This window comes from Phyllostomus discolor, chromosome 5 (assembly GCF_004126475.2).
Source record: "Phyllostomus discolor isolate MPI-MPIP mPhyDis1 chromosome 5, mPhyDis1.pri.v3, whole genome shotgun sequence".
Taxonomy (NCBI): Eukaryota; Metazoa; Chordata; class Mammalia; order Chiroptera; family Phyllostomidae; genus Phyllostomus; species Phyllostomus discolor.
This window is the reverse complement of record NC_040907.2, coordinates 77739957-77759055: the sequence shown is the minus strand read 5'-3', so window position 1 is coordinate 77759055 and position 19099 is coordinate 77739957.

Here is a 19099-nt window from a genome sequence, read left to right as displayed (position 1 = left end):
CCCATGGGATCCTTGAATATGCACAAGCCTCTCCACATAGGAATTAGCACCAGAAAGGCCCAGTTTTCTTGGGGGAAGCAGCGGAAGAGACTGAAATCCGATGAAGAGCAGAGCAAGTGGCACTGTTCCCTCTCGGACCCCGCCCCCACATACGGCATCATAACCCAGTGACTGGGTTGCCCAACCCTGATGAACACCTAAGGCTCCACCCCTCATATGTAACAGGTGTGACAGGGCAAAAAAAAATGGCCCAAATGGAAGAACAGATCAAAGCTCCAGAGCAAATGCAACTAAGTGACCAAGAGATAGCCAACCTTTCAGATGCACAGTTCAAAGCACAGGTGATCAGGATGCTTGCAGAATTGGTTGAATTTGGTCACGAATTCAATGAAAAAATGAAGGCTATGCTAAGTTAAATGAAAGAAAATCTACAGGGAACCAATAGTGATGGGAACAAAACTGGCACTCAAATCAATGGAGTGGACCAGAAGGAAGAAAGAAACAACTAAACAGAAGAATGAAAAAATAACAACTCAAAAAAATGAAGAGGCTTAGGAACCTCCAGGACATCTTTAAATGTTCCCATATCCGAATTATAGGGGCACCAGAAGGGGAAGAGAAAGAGCAACAAGTGGAAAAGCTATTTAAACAAATAATAAAAGAGAACTTCCCCAATCTGGCAAAGGAAATAGACTTCCAGGAAGTCCAGGAAGCTCAGAGAGTCCCAAAGAAGTTGGACCCAACAGGAACACACATCCTCCTTGGTTCCAACACAAGGCACATCATAATTACATTACCCAAGGTAAAAATGAAGGAGAGAATCCTAGAAACAGCAAGATATAAGGAGACAGTCACCTACAAAGGAGTTCCCATTAGACTGTCAGCTGATTTCTCAAAAGAGACCTTGCAGGCAAGAACAGGCTGGAAAGAAGTATTCCAAGTCATGAAAGGCAAGGACCTACATCCAAGATTACTCTATCCAGCAAAGCTTTCATTTAGAATGGAAAGGCAGATAAAGTGCTTCTCAGATGAGGTCAAGTTAATGGAGTTCATCTTCACCAAGTCCTTATTTTATGAAATGTTAAAGCGACTTATCTAAGAAAAAGAAGATAAAAAACATGTATAGTAAAATGACAGCAGACTCACAATTATTAACAACCATACCTAAAACAAAAACAAAAAGAAACTAAGCAAACAATTAGAACAGGAACAGAAACACAGAAAGGGAGATCACATAGAGGGTTAGCAACAGGGGAATGGGAGGAGGAGAGAGGGGGAAAAGGTACAGAGAACAAGTAGCATAGATGGTAGGTAGAAAATAGACAGGGGGAGGGCAAGAATAGTATAAGAAATGTAGAAGCTAAAGAACTTATGACACATGGACATGAACTAAAGGGGGGAATATGAGTGGGAGCGGGTGTTCAGGGTGGAAGGGAATGGGGGGTAATGGGACAACTGTAATAGTATAGTCAATAAAACATATTTTAAAAAAGAAGGAACTTGCTCATAGCAATTAGAAAATTAACTATAAGGCAAGAGTCACTTCAGAAGTAGCACTATGATTATAAATAACATTTGTATCACATTATGTAGTTTATAAAATATTACTTTGTTTGATTTTAAAACAAACTTTTGGAGAAGAGTTCTGTTTCTTTTAATTTATTAGTGAACCCAGCTGTTGCTTTCACAAAGTAAACCTACTGGGAAATAAAACTGGAATTTGCATTTTATGATAATTATTTAGCAAATGAATAATAGATATAGTATTAAATAATACAGATAATAGTATTAAATAATAGTAATAATAGATATTCAGGTGCATTTATGTTTTATCTACATTTTTCTTTTATTTACTGTTTTTATCTACTGTTTTAAATTTAAAACATTGAAATAATATCACCCCTCTAATACAAGTTAGTTGTTAACAGATTCATTTGCTTTAACATTTCATTAGGAAACTTTCAAGTGTATAGGAGAGTAAGGAGACTAGCATGATATACACCCATGCATTCATCAGATAAATTTATTTTAAATGCTAATAATGAACTATCAGAAAGAGAAACTAAGAAAACAATCCCATTCACAATTGCATCAAAAAGAATAAAATACATAGGAATACAGTTAACCAAGGATATAAAAGACCTGTGCTTAGGAAATTATAAGACATTAAGAAAGAAATTGAAGATGATAAAAATAAGTGGAAGCATATACCATGTCTATGGATAAGAAGAATTATCATCATTAAAGTGTCCATACTATCCAAAGCAATCTACTGATTCAGTGCAATTCCTATCAAGATACCAATGGCATAGTTCACAGAACTAGAACACATATTTCAAAAATTTATATGGAATCAGACTCTGAGTAGCAACAGCGATCTTAAGAAAGAAGAACAATGTTGGAGGAATCACACTATCTAATATCAAACTATACTACAAGTCCACAGTAATCAAAACAGCATGGTACTTGCATAAAAACAGACATATAGATCAAAAGAACAGATTAGACAGCTCAGGGAAAATTAAATTTAATAATTATGTACAGTTCACCATATTTGCTTTATATATTTTTTTGCTGAAATATCTAAAATATAGACCTTACAATATTTTATCCCTAAATACTTTAGAAGTCATTCTCCAAAAATAAAGACATTTTCCTATTTAACCACCTACTTAATCATTATATTATTACCCCTAAGTCATTAGTATTAACTAATATCAAATCAATATTTAAATCCCCTCCATTAGCCTTTATATTTTTTAATGCTCTTACTTTTATTGGCCATATGCTCTTGTTTTTTCCATTGTTCTATTACAGTTGTCCCAAGTATCCCCCGTTGCTCTCCCCTGCCCTGCTTACCCCCTACTCCCACAGTCAGTCCCCAACCTGTTGTTCATGTCCATGGGTCATTTATACTTATCCTTTAACTAAGACCTTCCCCTTCTTTCCTCCCTTTTCCTCTCCACCCTCCCCTCTGGTCCCTGTCAGTCTGTTCCTTGTTTCTATGCCCCTGGTTCTATTTTGCTTATTTGTTGTTGTTTTTTTTTCATTAGATTCCACTTATAGGTGAGATCAAAGGTATTTGTCTTTCACCACCTAGCTTTTTCACTTAGCGTAATATTCTCCAGTTCCATCCAGGCACGAAGGGTAGGAGTTCATTATTTCTTTCTGCAGCGTGGTAGTATTCCATTGTGTAAATGTAACACAATTTTTTGATCCACTCATTTACTGATAGGCACTTAGACTGTTTCCAGTACTTGGCTATTGTAAATAACACTGCTATGAACATAGGAGTGCATAGGTTCTTTTCAACTGGTGTTTCAGGATTCTGAGGGTATAACCCAAGGATGACATACAGAGGGCCCACAAGTATGTGAAAGGATGCTCAACATCACTAGCTGTCAGAGAGATGCAAATTAAAATCACAATGAGATACCACCTCACACTGGTCAGAATGGCCATCATTAACAAATCAACAAACAAGTGCTGGTGAGGATGCAGAGAATAAAGAACCCTAGAACAGTTTGTGGAAATACAGGCTGGTGCAGCCGCTTTGGAAATCAGTATGGAGTTTCCTCAAAAAATTAAAGATAGGACTGACTTTTGATCCAGTGATCCTATTAGCCTTTAAAAGCCTTTTAACATCAGTGTGTTCAAAGTAGGGTTCAGTTAAGGTCCACACATTACATCCAGCTGTTGTCTGTTAACAGACTTTCTTTTTAGAAGTTTAACATTCTTTATTTTTGTTTTTTTCGAGGTTCTTCAAAAAATTTTATTGGTTATGCTATTACAGTTGTCTCATTTTTCTCCCCTTTATACCCATCTGCCCTGTACCCCCCACCATCATTCCCTCACCTTAGTTTATGTCTATGGGTCATACATATAAGTTCTTTGGTGTCTCCATTTCCCATACTATTCTTAACCTCCCTCTGTCTATTTTGCACCTACCATTTATGCTTATTTCCTGTACCTTTTCTCCCATTCTCTCCCCTCCTCCCAATAACCCTCCATATGATTTCTATTTCTGTGAATCTGTTCCTGTTCTAGTTGTTTGCTTAGTTCATTTTTTTTTTAGGTTCAGTTGTTAATAGTTGTGTTTCTTGTCATTTTACTGTTTTCATTTTTAAATTTATTTTTTACTGTTGTTCAAGTACAGTTTTCTGCATTTTCCCCTCACTACTTTCCCCCACCCCTGCCATCCCCACCTTCCTCCCCAAACTCACCCCACCTTGGTTTTGTCCATGTGTTCTTTATAGTTGTTCCTGAAAACCCTGTTAGTATTTTTGATCTTCTTTTTCTTAGATAAGTGCCTTTATCATTTCATATAATAAAGGAGTGTTGATGAATTCCTTGATGATGATGAACTCCTTTATTTGTCCTTATCTTGGAAGCAGTTTATCAGCGGTCCCATTCTAAATGATAATTTTGCTGGATAGAGTAATCTTAGATGTAGGTCCTTGCCTTTCATGACTTGGAATACTTCTTTCCAGTCCCTTCTTGCCTGTAAGTTTTCTTTTGAGAAATCAGCTGATAGTCTTCTGGGAAATCCTTTGTAGGTAACTGTCTCCTTTTCCCTTCCTGCTTTTCAGATTCTCTCCTTATCTTTAATCTTGGGTAATGTAATTATGATGTGCCTTGGTGTGTGCTTCCTTGTGTCCAACTTGTTTGGGACTCTCTGAGTTTCCTGGACTTACCAGGAGTCTATTTCCTTTGTCAGATCAGGGGAGTTCTCCTTTATTATTTTTTCAAATAAGTTTTCAATTTCTTACTGTTCCTCTTCCCCTTCTGGCACCCCTACAATTCAGATGTTGGTATGCTTAAAGTTGTCCTGGAGGTTACTAAGCCTCTCCTCATTTTTTTTGAAATCTTGTTTCTTCATTCTGTTCTGGCTAAATGTTTATTTCTTCCTTCTGGTCCAAATCATTGATTTGAATCCCACTTTCCTTCTCTTCACTGTTGGATCTCTGTACATTTCCTTTATTTCACTTTTCATAGCCTTCACTTTTTCCTCTACTTTATGACCATGCTCAACCATTTCTGTGAGCATCCTGATTACCAGTGTTTTGAACTCTGCATCTGATAGGTTGGTTATCTCTTTATCACTTAGTTGTATTTTTTCTGGAACTTTGATCTGTCCTTTCATTTGGGCCATATTTTTTTATCCTGGCATGCCTGTTATGTGTAAGAGACAGAGCCTTAGGTATTCAACAGGGCAGGGCAATCCATGTCACTGCATTGTGGTGCTGTATGTGGGGGAGGGGTCCAAGAGGGAACAGTGCTGCTCACTAAGCAGGCTTTCAGTCACTTCCTCTGCTACCCACAAGCAATTTGGGCCCTTCTGGTGCTGACTCCCAGGTAGGTGGTTTTGTGTACATTCTAGGACCCTGTGGATCTCTCCAATGAACTCTCCTGTGACGCTGGAGTTTCTTCTGCCACCTCAATCCCCACAGGTTTTTTCAGTCAGAGGTTTTGAGGCTTTATTTCCCAGCACTGGAACCCTGGGTTGTGTGGTCTGTCTCTCTCCCCAGTTGTTCCTCTCAACTTATCCACATGCAAATGTGGGACCACCCCCTCTTCCAGCTGCTGCCTTGCTGCTAGTCGTCTCTGCCCCTGGAGGACTTCTCTGCCCCTCCTACTGGTCTGGATGAATGTTTCTTCCTTAACTCCTTGGTTGTCATACTTCCATACAGTTCAATTTTCTAGAAGTTATGGTTATTTATTGTTTTGAAATTTGTTGTTGTCCTTTTAGTTGTGTGAGGAGGTACAGTGTATCTACCTATGCCTCTTGACCAGAAGCACTCTTAACAGCTTTTCATTGGAACTGATGCACCCTACCTCCTCCTGTTCCCCCACTTTCCCCTGATTTCCCACATGCCATGTACCTGTTGAGTAGACCCAGCTGGTGATCCTGTAGAAAGTTCCACTATCTAGATTTCTCAGGTTGCTTCCTTGTTTAACTTGCTCCTCTCATGGCTGCTGTTGCTGTTAACTGCTTAAAATGCACAATTTTGATTAAGTTCATGTGAGAAATTTTTAGAAAGGCTGTTTCAGGATGAAGCACAGGGTGCCAGGTCTGGTTGATCCACCATTAGTGATGCTGATATGATTGCTATGTGAAGGTGGCCCTCACTTCTAAAGTACTGCATTTTTGCAGTAGTTTTCATATTTCATAATTCATTTCAATTAATTCTGGACTCTAACTAGTACACATATACTCTTCAAATTTTAAAGTTATTTCTTTAGGACATTGCTTAGATTTCATAGAATATTGCGTGTAGGTTTTCAGCCAACATGTAAAGATATATAATGCTTTTGAGTATGTATTCAATATATCTTTGAAACCACACTAAAACTAGTATTATCATTAATAAGACATTGCTGATTAAAGAAGAAATAGCCAGATCTAGTCTACTACCTTTCAGTTAATTTTTACCCCTTAGTGACCTATTTTTCTAACCATATTCCCTGAACAGCTGTGTGTGTACAGCCTACCTTGCCAACACTTTAGAAGTCACAAGAGCAAACTCAAAATTTAAAGGTTTCCCTCTTCTTCTTTTGTATATGTGTGTTTGTGCCTGTCCCTCTGTATTTCCAAAAGCTAATTTGAACCTAAAGTAAGCTTTACAATTGAATACATTTTAGAATCAAGGGGATATGTGAATAAACCTGTATTAATTAGGTCATTTAAGATGGATAAAGAAATACCTATTTATTCTATATTCTGTTTACTCACATTCTCTTTTACATAGGGATCTTGAAGTGTTAATAATTTTTAAAGTAGTTTTGTTTTCACTGAGATTAGCAATTTTAAAGCTCTTTGGTGGAGGGACTTGTGGCCTGGCTTCACTGATCTGCAAACACCACCCCCTCTGAGTACTATTATCATCCAGACGATTTTCTTACTGAGCAGTAATGAAGGTTTATGACCAAGTTATAAACAGGCGAAGGGAGCTTATGGTAATGAGGTCAACACTGCTTCTGTTATGTCTTTGACTTATTAAATAATCCTCTAAAGGGAATACCTTTTCTAAATGGGCTAAACAGAGAGATAAACTTTTACCAGCTGAAGACTTAAACTGCAACTGTACTTAATAATGTGGGGCTGTAGTTAAATCTACATGGAACCATGCAATGGTAATTATGTCACTGCAACTACCAGGGGAGAGCAATGGGGGAAAATTGGGACCAGTGTGATAGAACAATAAAAAATGTAAAAACCCCATTTATTTATGTATTTGTACATGTGGTCATTTCTATAATTATTTCTTTGTCTCAGTCAACTTGGGCTACCATAAGAAAATACCATACTGTGTGGCTTAAACAACAGAAATTTATTTCTCACAATTCTGGAAGCTGGGAAGTAGAAAATCTAGGTGCCAGCCCATTTGATTTCTGGTGTGAACTCTCTTCAGGGTTTGCAGATGATGGCCTTCTCATTGTGTCCTCACATGGCAGGGAGAGAGAGACCAAGCAAGCTCTCTAGTGTATCTTATAAGGGCACCGATTCCATTATGAATTCCCCACCCTCATGACCTCATCCAACACTAATTACTTCCCAAAGATTCTACCTCCAAATACTCTCACCTTGGAGATTATAGGTTCAACATATGAATTTTGTTTGGAGGGCACAAACCTTTAGTCCATAACAATCTTCATAAAAGTAGTGAATGACTGGGAGGAGAGAATTATATCTATATTGTTGGGTGGGTTCACAGATCAGCCTCTGGACATTTAGATTGTACGTTTCTTTTTCCCCAGCCACTGGGTTCTGTATCAGACAAGTTGCTTCTACAGTTGTCTGGTGGTATTTAATAGAATGAGAATGTGCACATCACCACTGAGTTAGAGCTGAGGCAGATGTTACAAAAAAGTTCATATATTGAGTGTATAGTTGATAGTCAAGATAAATTAAGTCATTCTAACACAGCGAATAAGGGCGCACTGGTTGCAGTTTTGTGGTCAATGTTTCAATGCTTTATCAATTGCAGTTACAGTCTTAGCCCAGGATTTGGACAGCTTGTGATAAGGAAGTCACCAGCTTGTAGTTAGGTGGGGTGATAACCAGACAGCTGCTCATGAATACCAATGAGGGTTTTGTCAATGCAAATTTGGAGAGCCCTTTTAAAAATTTAGCCCTAAGTGTCTACTTTGAGCTTCGGTTTGATATGTGGCATGAGACCACTTAACCAGCAAGTTTACCTCTAATTTTATCTTCACCTGAATTAAAGCTGGCGTGATATTGCATACTGCTACAGACATTAGCAACTTTCAAGTGAGAAAGGAAGAACCTGAAATTAGATGCAGTACAAGGGAAGAATCACAAGAAAGTCACTGGTGGTTTTGTGTTGTTTTCAAAATTTCAGGAAATCTCTGATGAATATTAGGGTAAAAGAGATAATTTCCTTCTTCATGGGAAGAAATTTTTAATGCTATTTATTTCCTACTTTCCTACTGGCAGTTTAAAATAATCTGCCTACATACAAAGGAAGCAATACAAAACAAGATGTTTGGGGAATTGACTGTCCAACAAACCCCTCTTGAACAAGCCAGGGTCCCCAGTAAAAAAGAGTGCTTTATGGCTCCTGCTCACTCCTCAGATGTCTGGCCATTGAGCTGCTGAGATATTCTATCAACCAAGACAACTGAACAACCATTGTACTACTTTGTTTTGGATATGTGGCCAGCCCAGGGATATAGCTTTGTTTTTTTGTGTGAGGGGAGAGAAAACATAAGCTTCCTATATTCTGTCATGGATTACTGAAGTGACTACTCCATATTAGATTAATATTAGATTAATATTACTACTACCTGTGTGTAAAAATTTGGCTGCAATTCCAACAAGGTTAACACCCAAGTACCAATAAAGTGGATTGAGACTACTTGTTTTCATTGACTATTACTGACACAAGATGATGGCAGACAGAAAAGGGAATCGTTACAATTAGTGCAAGAGTCACAGAGCAACAAAATGGAAAACAACCTATAATTAGTGAGGGTTAGCTGTTTTTGAATTTATAACTTTAATTAATTGAACAAATATTTATTTTGTGCTGGGAAGTACTATAAGATTTAAAGATCAAAAAATGTTAAGTTGTTGTCTTTACCATCAAAGGATTGGCAGACAGTCAGAGTGATTTGAAGGAAAATAAAAGTATTATGTTACAAGTTTGTGCCATTTATAGGAGAGACTCTTAGGAATGAGTCAGGTCTCTTACTGGGGAGGTTAGAAAGGTTTCAAAGAAAAGGAAAATGTTGGGGAAAAATCACACACAAAATTACAAGGAAGTATTTGGTAAATAAAAATAATGAGGAACTGAAGATCTATTTAATAGGACCATAGAGAAGAGAAAATTGATTTTTGTTTGAAATAGAAAGGAAAGATAACATACAGAAGGAAGAAACAAAAGTGGGCCTTTAGTAATATTTGTAGTGTACTTAAAGGTGAAGGAGTTGCTAAACCTGAACTATGCTAACATGGCTTTAGTTCCTTCTTCCAGGATACTTAGTGCAACAGAAAGTCAACCTTCTTGATTTGTTTAGAGCTGGGAAGATAGGGCTAACTCAGCCCACACTGGGCTTTCGATTGCCATTTGATTTTCATTTTACATGATGTTTTTTTATTGCTTTTTAAACAGTAATATGCTTAGATAGGAATATGTATTGTACTAGCTTATTATCCACTATATTATAGCTCCTTATGAAACTTATATAATAGGCAACAACATTATGGTACTAAAGAAGAAGGAGAAATGAAAAGTTTATTTCCTTTAAAATAAATCAAGGGAAGAAATTGTAGTTTATATTTTGAATTTGATTCCATAGCTCTTAGATTCTTCCTAAGACATCTTTGAGTAAATGTTCTCTGGATTCCTGAATGAACTACTTTCCCTCTGAGTGGTGAGATAGTATTCCTATCATTCTGGAAAGAATGGCCTCTTGGTTGGGCAGACTGTGCAATATTAATGATCACTGAGGCACTAGTCCTTAGTTTACATGAGAGAGGGAACAGCTTGACCAGCTTTCTTCAAAGATACTTCTATCCATTTGAGGAAATTCTTCATTTTTAGGCAACCAGCCACCCACACATGCAAGCCCCAAATAGTGATGTCTGAATGTGTGTATATTCTGGATATGTGTAGCTTTCTGTGGAAACACACAAACATACAACCACCCCCCTTCCACCTGCAAAAAAAGAAACCCTATAAGTGATTTGGTGGATTAGAGGCCTAAATTGGTAGATGGAATTAGCTACATTTTAATCAGCTCATCCTTCTCAATCTTAGAATAATTCTCCCATGCACAATAGTGCAAGCTTTGAAGGGAGGCTAAATAAGGGGGAAAGACTCCATTATTCTAAAAGTGTTTAGATGAAGCCCTGGTTCTTTACCTGTGCCTTGAATTACCTCTAAGACCTCAGATGAGTCATTTCATTTTGGGAGTCTTTGTTTTCTTCCTTTCATAACAGAAGGGGTTAAACTAGTGATCTACAAGAATCCTTCATGTCCCATATCCTACAATTGTAGATATTCTGTGAATAAACTAGAGTGATCATAGTTTTGGAAATTAGATTTTCAGAAATCTATTGTTAGGAATATTCCATCCTTTGATTCCTACAGGGCATAATTCAACTGACTATTAGGACACAGCTCTCCATCATACCATTGTTAGACTAATACAGAGTTTGGCAGTATTGCCTGGATTTTGAAGTTGAGTCATATAGAACACAGATGGGAGGAGATGATTTATGTAAGGTCATATTTGTCATGTAGGTAACAAAATCTGTTCCAAGATAAGCCACCTTTTTCTGCAGCTCTTGGCTGCCTCAGAAGAATTTTGTCTCCACTAGTATTTCTATGAACTGAATTTAGCTTATGATGGCAGAAAAATTAATAGGTGATTATAATCCTTTGGTAATTTGGGGTAGACTTGTTGTACAGTGCTACGGTGATATGGTTGTCAAGTTGAATCAGAACCTTTCATTTGGAGTCTGGTGGGGAACCAGTTTGTAGCATTCTTTCCATTCATGCTTCACACACACACACACACACACACACACCACACACACACACACACACACACACGCATATATCGGCTATATAAAAACTGTTTTCACTCTAGCAAGGATGCCCACTCTTTTGGCAGCTCTGTGCCACACTAGAAGAAGAAGAGTTTTCTTGGACCATACATTAAATATATTGTGACATATAATCACAAAAAGTCTTATAATGTTTTAAGTAAATTTATGTTTGTGTGTTGGACCACATTCACAGCCATGCTGGACTGCATGTAGCCCATGGGCCACAGGTTGGACTCCCCTCCAGTACTGATTACATTGTTCTAGGCTCTATGGGAAATATAAAGATGGTCTTTTCATCAAAACAAATCTAGTGAGGGAAACTCAGTCCATGGTAGGAATTTTTGAATTATTATTGAATAAAAGCTGTTATTTTGTTCTTGTAAAATAAATGCTAAAGTTGTTATACTATTTACATGGCAAGAAAGATATAGAGACCTAGAACTAAACCATGACAATATTTGGGTTTTTACTTAGAAGTGATATTAAATTATGTGACAGGCAATGACTAGTTACACTCATAAATCTAATCTAGCTCATGCCTGATGAGTAGACTCCCAAGTGACTCATGAAAAATATTTGCTTGTTAGAACTACTTTTTTCATTAGATAGGAAATGGCTAAATTTAATTTTTCTAAGTTGAAATATATAGCACAAATTATAATAGACCATTTTACTTCTTAAGAAATTTTAATTATTTGGCTTGCATGATACCCCATCATGCAAAATGTTTTCACCCTACAGCATTGTAGTTGTTCTAGTCCAATTTTAATTCATATTATGAGGGTACTGGCACTTTTGATATTGATATTCCAATTAAGGTTTAGGATGTGCACAATGATGAGAAATCCCAGGTATAATTTCTTTACTTGTAAATGTAGATTAATATTTGAGCCTTATCCACAGTTCAAAGACTATTTCAGAAGAGTAAAACTCCTTGTGCCATAAGTATGAAGGACATTATGTTTCCCAGACAGGTTGGATGAAATAACAGCTGTGGTTACAGGACTCCTGATCCTTTGATTCTCTCATTTTCTAAATTTAGTTAAACACAATGAAAATAACTTCTAGTGCCCCATTCTTAGTGTAAAAGATATGAGACACATCTGAAAATACATAAATGTGATGGGCTTGATCACCTAAAATGTTCGAGGTGGTAGAACAATCTCTATTTAGAATGATTTATGCATTGAGGTTACAGTATTTAAAAATCTGATAAACTTCACCAGGTTCAAAGAAGTAACTGTTTATAGTTAATGAGGTTCAGGACTCATGCAATCTTCTGTGACCTCACAGCTGTTTTTCTACAGATACATTTTTCCAGAGAATAAGAGAAATGAGATTTACATGCAATCCTCTCATTGCTATTTTTTGTTTTGTTTAATCAAACACTGCTTTATTAAACCATTACAAATTCTCTTGAATCTTGCCTTTCTCTTTGGATTATGTAAAACAGAGATAGAATAGGGATAGAACAATATTAAGGCAAAACAAGTATCTTTCAATAGCGATTCAGGAAACTTTAAGATGAACTTTCTCTCATTAATACGGGTGCCACAGGTCTTCTGCTGGCTCCCAAAGGAGGCTGCTCCCCTCAGGTTATAAGTGTTCATGGCTGTTGAAAAGCCCTTTGTGGAGACCCAGTTTGCAGAGTGGCAGCTCTCCAGTTGGTCCCAGGAATCTTGTAGTAGTGGGAGAAAGGAGAACTTCACAACCTGTCTATAAAACAATAGTTCCATCGAACAATATTCTTTTCTGGGGAAGATTAAATTTAAAAAAGTCTATAGCTTTGACCAAGTACTTCAGTTGGTTAGAGCATCATCCCAATATGGCAAGGTTTGCTGATTTAGTTCCCAGTCAGGGCACTTACAAAAAGCACCCAATGAGTACATAGATAAGGGTAACAACAATGCTCTTTCTCTCCTCCTTTCCTTTAACCAATAGATATAAAAAATAATTAAAAAAGGAATCTGTAGATTAAAAAATATTTGCAAAACACTGAAATAAATAAAATTCAAAGATGAATTTAAGTTAGATCTTTTTACAGTTGTCAAAATGTTAATTCTCATTATGAATATCCTGGTGGGGAAAACTGAGGGCATGTTCTTCTAGATAGATTGGACAAAGAGCCCCCTTTCTGCTAAACATCTATTAAATATTGTAAAAGAGTAAAATGTTAAGAAGAGTTTAGATAATGCTGCCTTAGCAACCACCAAATTTCCTGCCTTAGATGCAGAGGCAGGCATGGGAAGAAGGACCTGGAAAGCTCAGTGGACAAACCTCTCATTTATGGAGCCTGCAACTGCCTCATCAACACCCTCTGCTGCCTCCCTTGTGTCTCTGCTGACACAAAAAGTAGAAGCTTCTTTTTTCCTCTCTATGCCATAAAATTTCCCAAAATACTAGCTTTCTGTACTGAAGCTCCCCTCCATACCCTCTGGACATGGAGGCCTCACGCATTCTGGCTTCTCTAGTGTCACTGCTCTACTATAGCTGTTCCCCATTTCCACTCTCACTTTCAACTTGGTCCTCAGAAATCATCTTGTCAGAGACATTTCTAATGATTTTTTAAAAAAGGAAAAGGAAAAGGAGGCATTTAAAATCTTTAGCTGAATTCAGAAAAAATTTATATGTTATATAAATGGTAAGATATTTTTTTATTTTGCAGTAAGCATATTTTTGAAACCCTATTCCTTTTAATGCTAGCTAATGAAATACAAAGCAACATATATGAGCCCATGCAAACTATGTTACAGGTGGTCGTGCGTATACAGCAAGCCAAGAACAAGAATGGCTTCCTCTCCCTGCCCCACTCCCCTGAAAGTTTGGGTTTAAAAACGGCAGTGTCTTGTTTGTTTTAGGATTCTGTCTCTTACTAGGCCTGTAGCCTAGTAGAAAGTAACCTCTCTGAGCTTAGCTTCTTCATTTGAAAAGTAAGGGTAGTTGTACTTACCTCCTGGGGTAGTTGGGAAGATAAGTTGAGAAAAAACCTGGGAAGCAAAGCCAAGAAGGCCTGGCACGCAGCAGGTGGAATCTTTGCCTCTCATTATTGTGTTGTCTCCATTTTTGACCTTGCGTCCAGGGAAGCCACAGCTGCTTAGCTTGGAAGGATTCTGTAGGTTTCAAAGTTAGGAGATCAGGGTGGTTGAATCCTGGGAATAAAGACAAATCGATTTCTAACTGACTGCTCCAACAGTTCTTCATGGGCAAGGTGCTCTGTAGATGTGTAACATCTCTAGACAGAGCATAGCTCCCAGAGACACGCCTGTGAGGGTGAATTGCAGCCCTCACATGGTACTTGGAGTTGCTGGTGTACTGATGGTGGCCCTACAGTTCAGACATCTGTCCATCCATTTCACCACCTGCTGCCAGGCCTAGGCATATTTAAAGTGTTCTTGTACCGCAAAACACTAAAGCAGCTGCTTGGACATAAAGGTTTAGATCAGACAAATCCGAGACCGGCCAGAGGGCCCAGGTTTATTCCTGCCTAACATGCATAAAGGAAGATTATTTGTCACTTTCTTAAGTGGGACTTCTCAACATTTCTGATGTTTAATGGAAGGTAATAGCCAACTTAAAAGATTGAGCTTTCCTTCCTTCCTCCCTGTCTCCTCCATTTCCTTCCTTTCTTCCTTCCTCCATGCCTGTCTTTCTGTCTCTTTGTTGGGCTGGTTTTTATCTTTCTTTATCATTCTCCCTCTTTTTCTTTTCCCTTCTTCATTCTTTTTGCACATAAATGTGCCACTTAAAAGGGAGCTTCTCTCAGACAATGTAAGAAAGGAATGTTTTTGTACCTGAGGTTGTTACTTACTAAGCATCACAAGACAAACTACCTTTCCTGTGCTCAGGAGAAAACAGCTGGTCTTTTGGAAACAGCCAACTTTTTAAAAATAATATTTTTTGTGGTACTCCTGTAAAGTTTACAAAGAACTCTTGCATACCTAATTTTATGTAATACACATAGATATTGTTATCATCACATTATAGATGAGACAGACTTAGGGACTGGGGAGGGCTAAATAAAGTACTTTATGTGAAATGCCTTAGCAAGAGCCTGGGATGTGGTAGGTGGCCTTGAATTTCTTTTGTCTTTTCTTAGGTAACATGTCCAATCTAGTTAACAATCTTACTCCAAACAAGAAACTCTTTCCACATTAAACCATAATGTTTAGCACAGAGCAGTTGGTTGAGTAATACATTTTGAATAGATGGAAGAGAGGGTTGCCTACGTGGTTACTTCTCTGTTTCCCTATGTCTGCTCTGAGAGATCATTTCTCTGTAGAAATAGAGGGTGAAAGCCCTAAGGAATGGCAATTTGGTAGGACAGAGAAATGCACTCTTCTGCTTTTCATTTGTTTGTAAATTTTAAATTCCAGGACACATCTGTAGTGAGGAATAGCTTTTTGTTCTATTTGCTTCCCACCCTCCACCCCCCGCCTATGCATTTATCTTAGGTGAACTGCCATGCAGAAAACACAATAAACTACCCTGCCCTGCAGAGTCATGAATTTGAGGCACACCTGGGGATATGAGAGCCACACACAAATGTGCGACAAGCGGTAGCACAGAAGAGTGAGCGCCAAGTGGTCATTTTTGTTGGAATGCTTCACAGAACAGATGGGCTTTTATGAGTTTCTGAAGTTTGTTATTATAAATCTCAGCTGTTGTTCTGAGGATTCTTTTCTTCTATATGCATTTTAATATCTCCATGTATATTTGGTGCTTATGAAATGCAAGGACAGTTCCACTTAAAACTGGGCATCCCAGGGCAGTGTGAACTTCCCTCACTGGACTTGCCAGAAACCCTCCGTCTACCTATTCAAGCTGTTCGGCTGGGAGAACAGATTTGGCAGTAATCTGTGACTACACTTGAGGTACTGTTCAGGGAAGGTCATGCTGCAAAAACAAATTAACTGGCAGATCTCATAATACACCCGAGTTTTAGTTCTTGGTCACATATTCTAATGCAGGTGGTCGGAGTGCAGGATGAGGGGAGGGCAGTGGCACTCTCCTCCACATGGTGACTCAGGATCCAGACTAACAGAGGTGCCAACATTGCCACATGAGGTTTGCTGGATTTAGAGAAGAAAAAAACCTGGAGAATTACAAAGGGAATCTCCATTATCACAGCTCAGAAATGACATCTATCATTCCTACACAAATTTCATTGCCCAGAACTGGTCACATAGCCTTGCCTACCTGCAAAGGGACTGAGAAGTACAGTTTTCCATAAGCCAGGAAGATGGAATAGGAAATAAAATTTGTTGTATGCAGAGCTTTTCTCCAACTTTACCAGATGTTTGCAGAGGTAACAAGTTCACCATTAATGGAAATTTTTCTAATGGGCATTTGAATGAAGCCTCCCCCTTCATTCAAGGAGAACAGAAATACTTGTAATAAGAACAGTCATATAATAAAATATTTATATTTGCCTTTAATTAAAATACATATAATTTCTGCATGACAATCACCTTTTAATGGCCATTTTCTCAAAGAAAACAAACTTGCATTTTCTAAGCGCACATTAATATTGGAACCAGAAAAAAACCCTGTAATTTCCTGGGTGGTCAGGACAGGCCAAGATGGTACAAGTTAGACATGTCTTTGATATTAAGGCTCCAGATATTTAAAAATGTAATGTGATGGAATTTGAAACAGGGATTTTGGAGACTTCTTTTGCTGCTTCAGCCTGAGAAGGACACTTCTTAATAGTTGTTTTTAATGTATATTTTCATATACTTTAAATATAGAAAATATGAAAGGCAAAATCCAAATATTTGAAGGTGAAAGGAAATCACTTATCTCATGCATTTCTGGCACCATTGTAAATTAATATAATCCTTTGGAAAAACAACCCAAGGAAAATTTTGCAAGTGCAGTGTTGCTACCGATATGTCAAGAGTCATAAAAAGGCTTATAACCTTACTAATCTCACCTCTGGGAACTAACTCAATGAAACACGCAGTCCCTTATCAACCACCTCAAGTAACATTCATGAAAGGCAGTGTGGTTGGCCGCCTCTCCCAAAAACTTTGATAAGGTCATGATTCAATTAAAATAAATAGAGCAGGGATGAAGAAAATATGACATTATATAGATTGTTCTTAAATTATGTGAATAAGTATTCTATAAAGCATCTATTTACCTAAAACTAGGTTATCTGACATAAAATCCCATTCCTCCGTTTTTCTGCAAGATCACTGTTGACTTTATGAGCACCTCTGGCAGATTCATGAGCAGTTTCTGTTCTACAGATTGTATTTTTCTCCAGTTTCCAAAATAACCACTTACTGCCTGAAAGTCTAATATCCTTTTTCACTTGCATTCTTGGGTGTCTTATATCTTATGCATTAGCAAAGTGTATACATAAGCAAGTGGCCTTAAAAATATTCACACTCCATCTTTGCACATGTGTCTAGATCTGGTCTTCCATCCACATATTGAAAGTATAGATGATGTATGGACTTTTTGTCTTTATGTTATGTCCACAATCTATTACATAAAGAGCAGAAATTATCTATTCCTTTTGTTTGTTTTTTTAGGGGATTAGTTTGAATGGTCTATTTGTAAGAAAAATGGCAGCTTTACATTTTATTTATCCCTAAACAATAGTTTGTAAAAGTTTCAAACTTTTTCATAATTTGGGTTTAAGAGGCTATTTGCCTAAAGATCATCATAGATTTATTTCACGACTCTTTATTCCAAAGAAAGTTAAAGTACCATCCATATATAAAAAAATTAAAAATCAAACAATAAATGATCCACTACATGAAATAATATATAACTTAATATATTGGTTAGGTAGGCTATGAACCCCTCCATTATAATATAATTATTAAAGAATGAAAACAATAGCCACTTTCTATTGCCACTTACTCTGTGTCAACAATGCTCTCTTCACCCCCACTTTAATGCTAATGTCAAACATATATCCTTGTAGAAACTGACCATTTGGCTGACAGAAGGGTCGAAGGTGAATGTAGCTAGGTTTGGGGGCAACATCTCTCCATCCCTCTTGAGCTTTGTGAGCCACTCCTCATGGAATCCTTTCTGGATTCCTCAAAGCTCAGGTACACAGTGGATATGGTGTAGGAGAGTACAAGTTCTGCTTTTACCCTTTTCATAGTCCCCATCCCAACTCTAACCCTGAGGCCACATCACTAAGAGACCTTGCTAAACACAGAAACAGTGGTTGGCTCACTGATTTTTATAGGAAGTATAGGACTCAGTCTGCGTGTTTCTGTTTGAAGGAAGAACTAAGATTAGATGGTACACTAGTGAGAGATGGTTGCAATAGGAGGGTTAGGGGGCTAACCTAGACTTTTGTTTTATTTTTTTGTGTTTATATTAAGGTATTGATTTTTCTCAGCTTTATTGAGGTATGCTTGACAAATTAAAATTGTATATATTTAGGTTGTGCAACATCATTTTTAAAGCGTACAACATGATGAATAAATATGTGTGAAAGTAACACAGTCAAGATAATTAATACATTTATCACCTCCCGTAGTTATCATTTGTGTGCTCTGTATTGAGAATATTTAAAATCTACTCTCTTAGCAAATTTAAAATATACAGTACATTATTATGAATATAATCACTGTGTTGTACATTAGATTCCAGGGACATATTCATATTATCACTGAAAGTTTGTACCCTTTGACTGACATCTCCCCATTTTCCCTAATCCCCAGCTCCTTACAACCACTGTTCTACTCTCTGGTTTTTTGCACTTGACTTTGTTAGACTCTACATGTAAGTGACATCATACAGTGTTTGTCTTTCTGTGTCTTAAACCAAGCTTTTTGAGTAATCCATGCTTTTGACATACATACCAAAATTCAATTCTTCGACACAAGAAATGAACTGTAAGCTAGCTAATTGCAAACATACATAAACAAAATATCTGAATAGCTTTCCTTCTGTAAATATCCATGGGTCTCCTTAGTTTCTCAGCTTGTGATAGTTTAAGAGATTCCATGAAGTTCCTGTGAAAAATTTTGCATATATGTGCTTCTTTCAGCA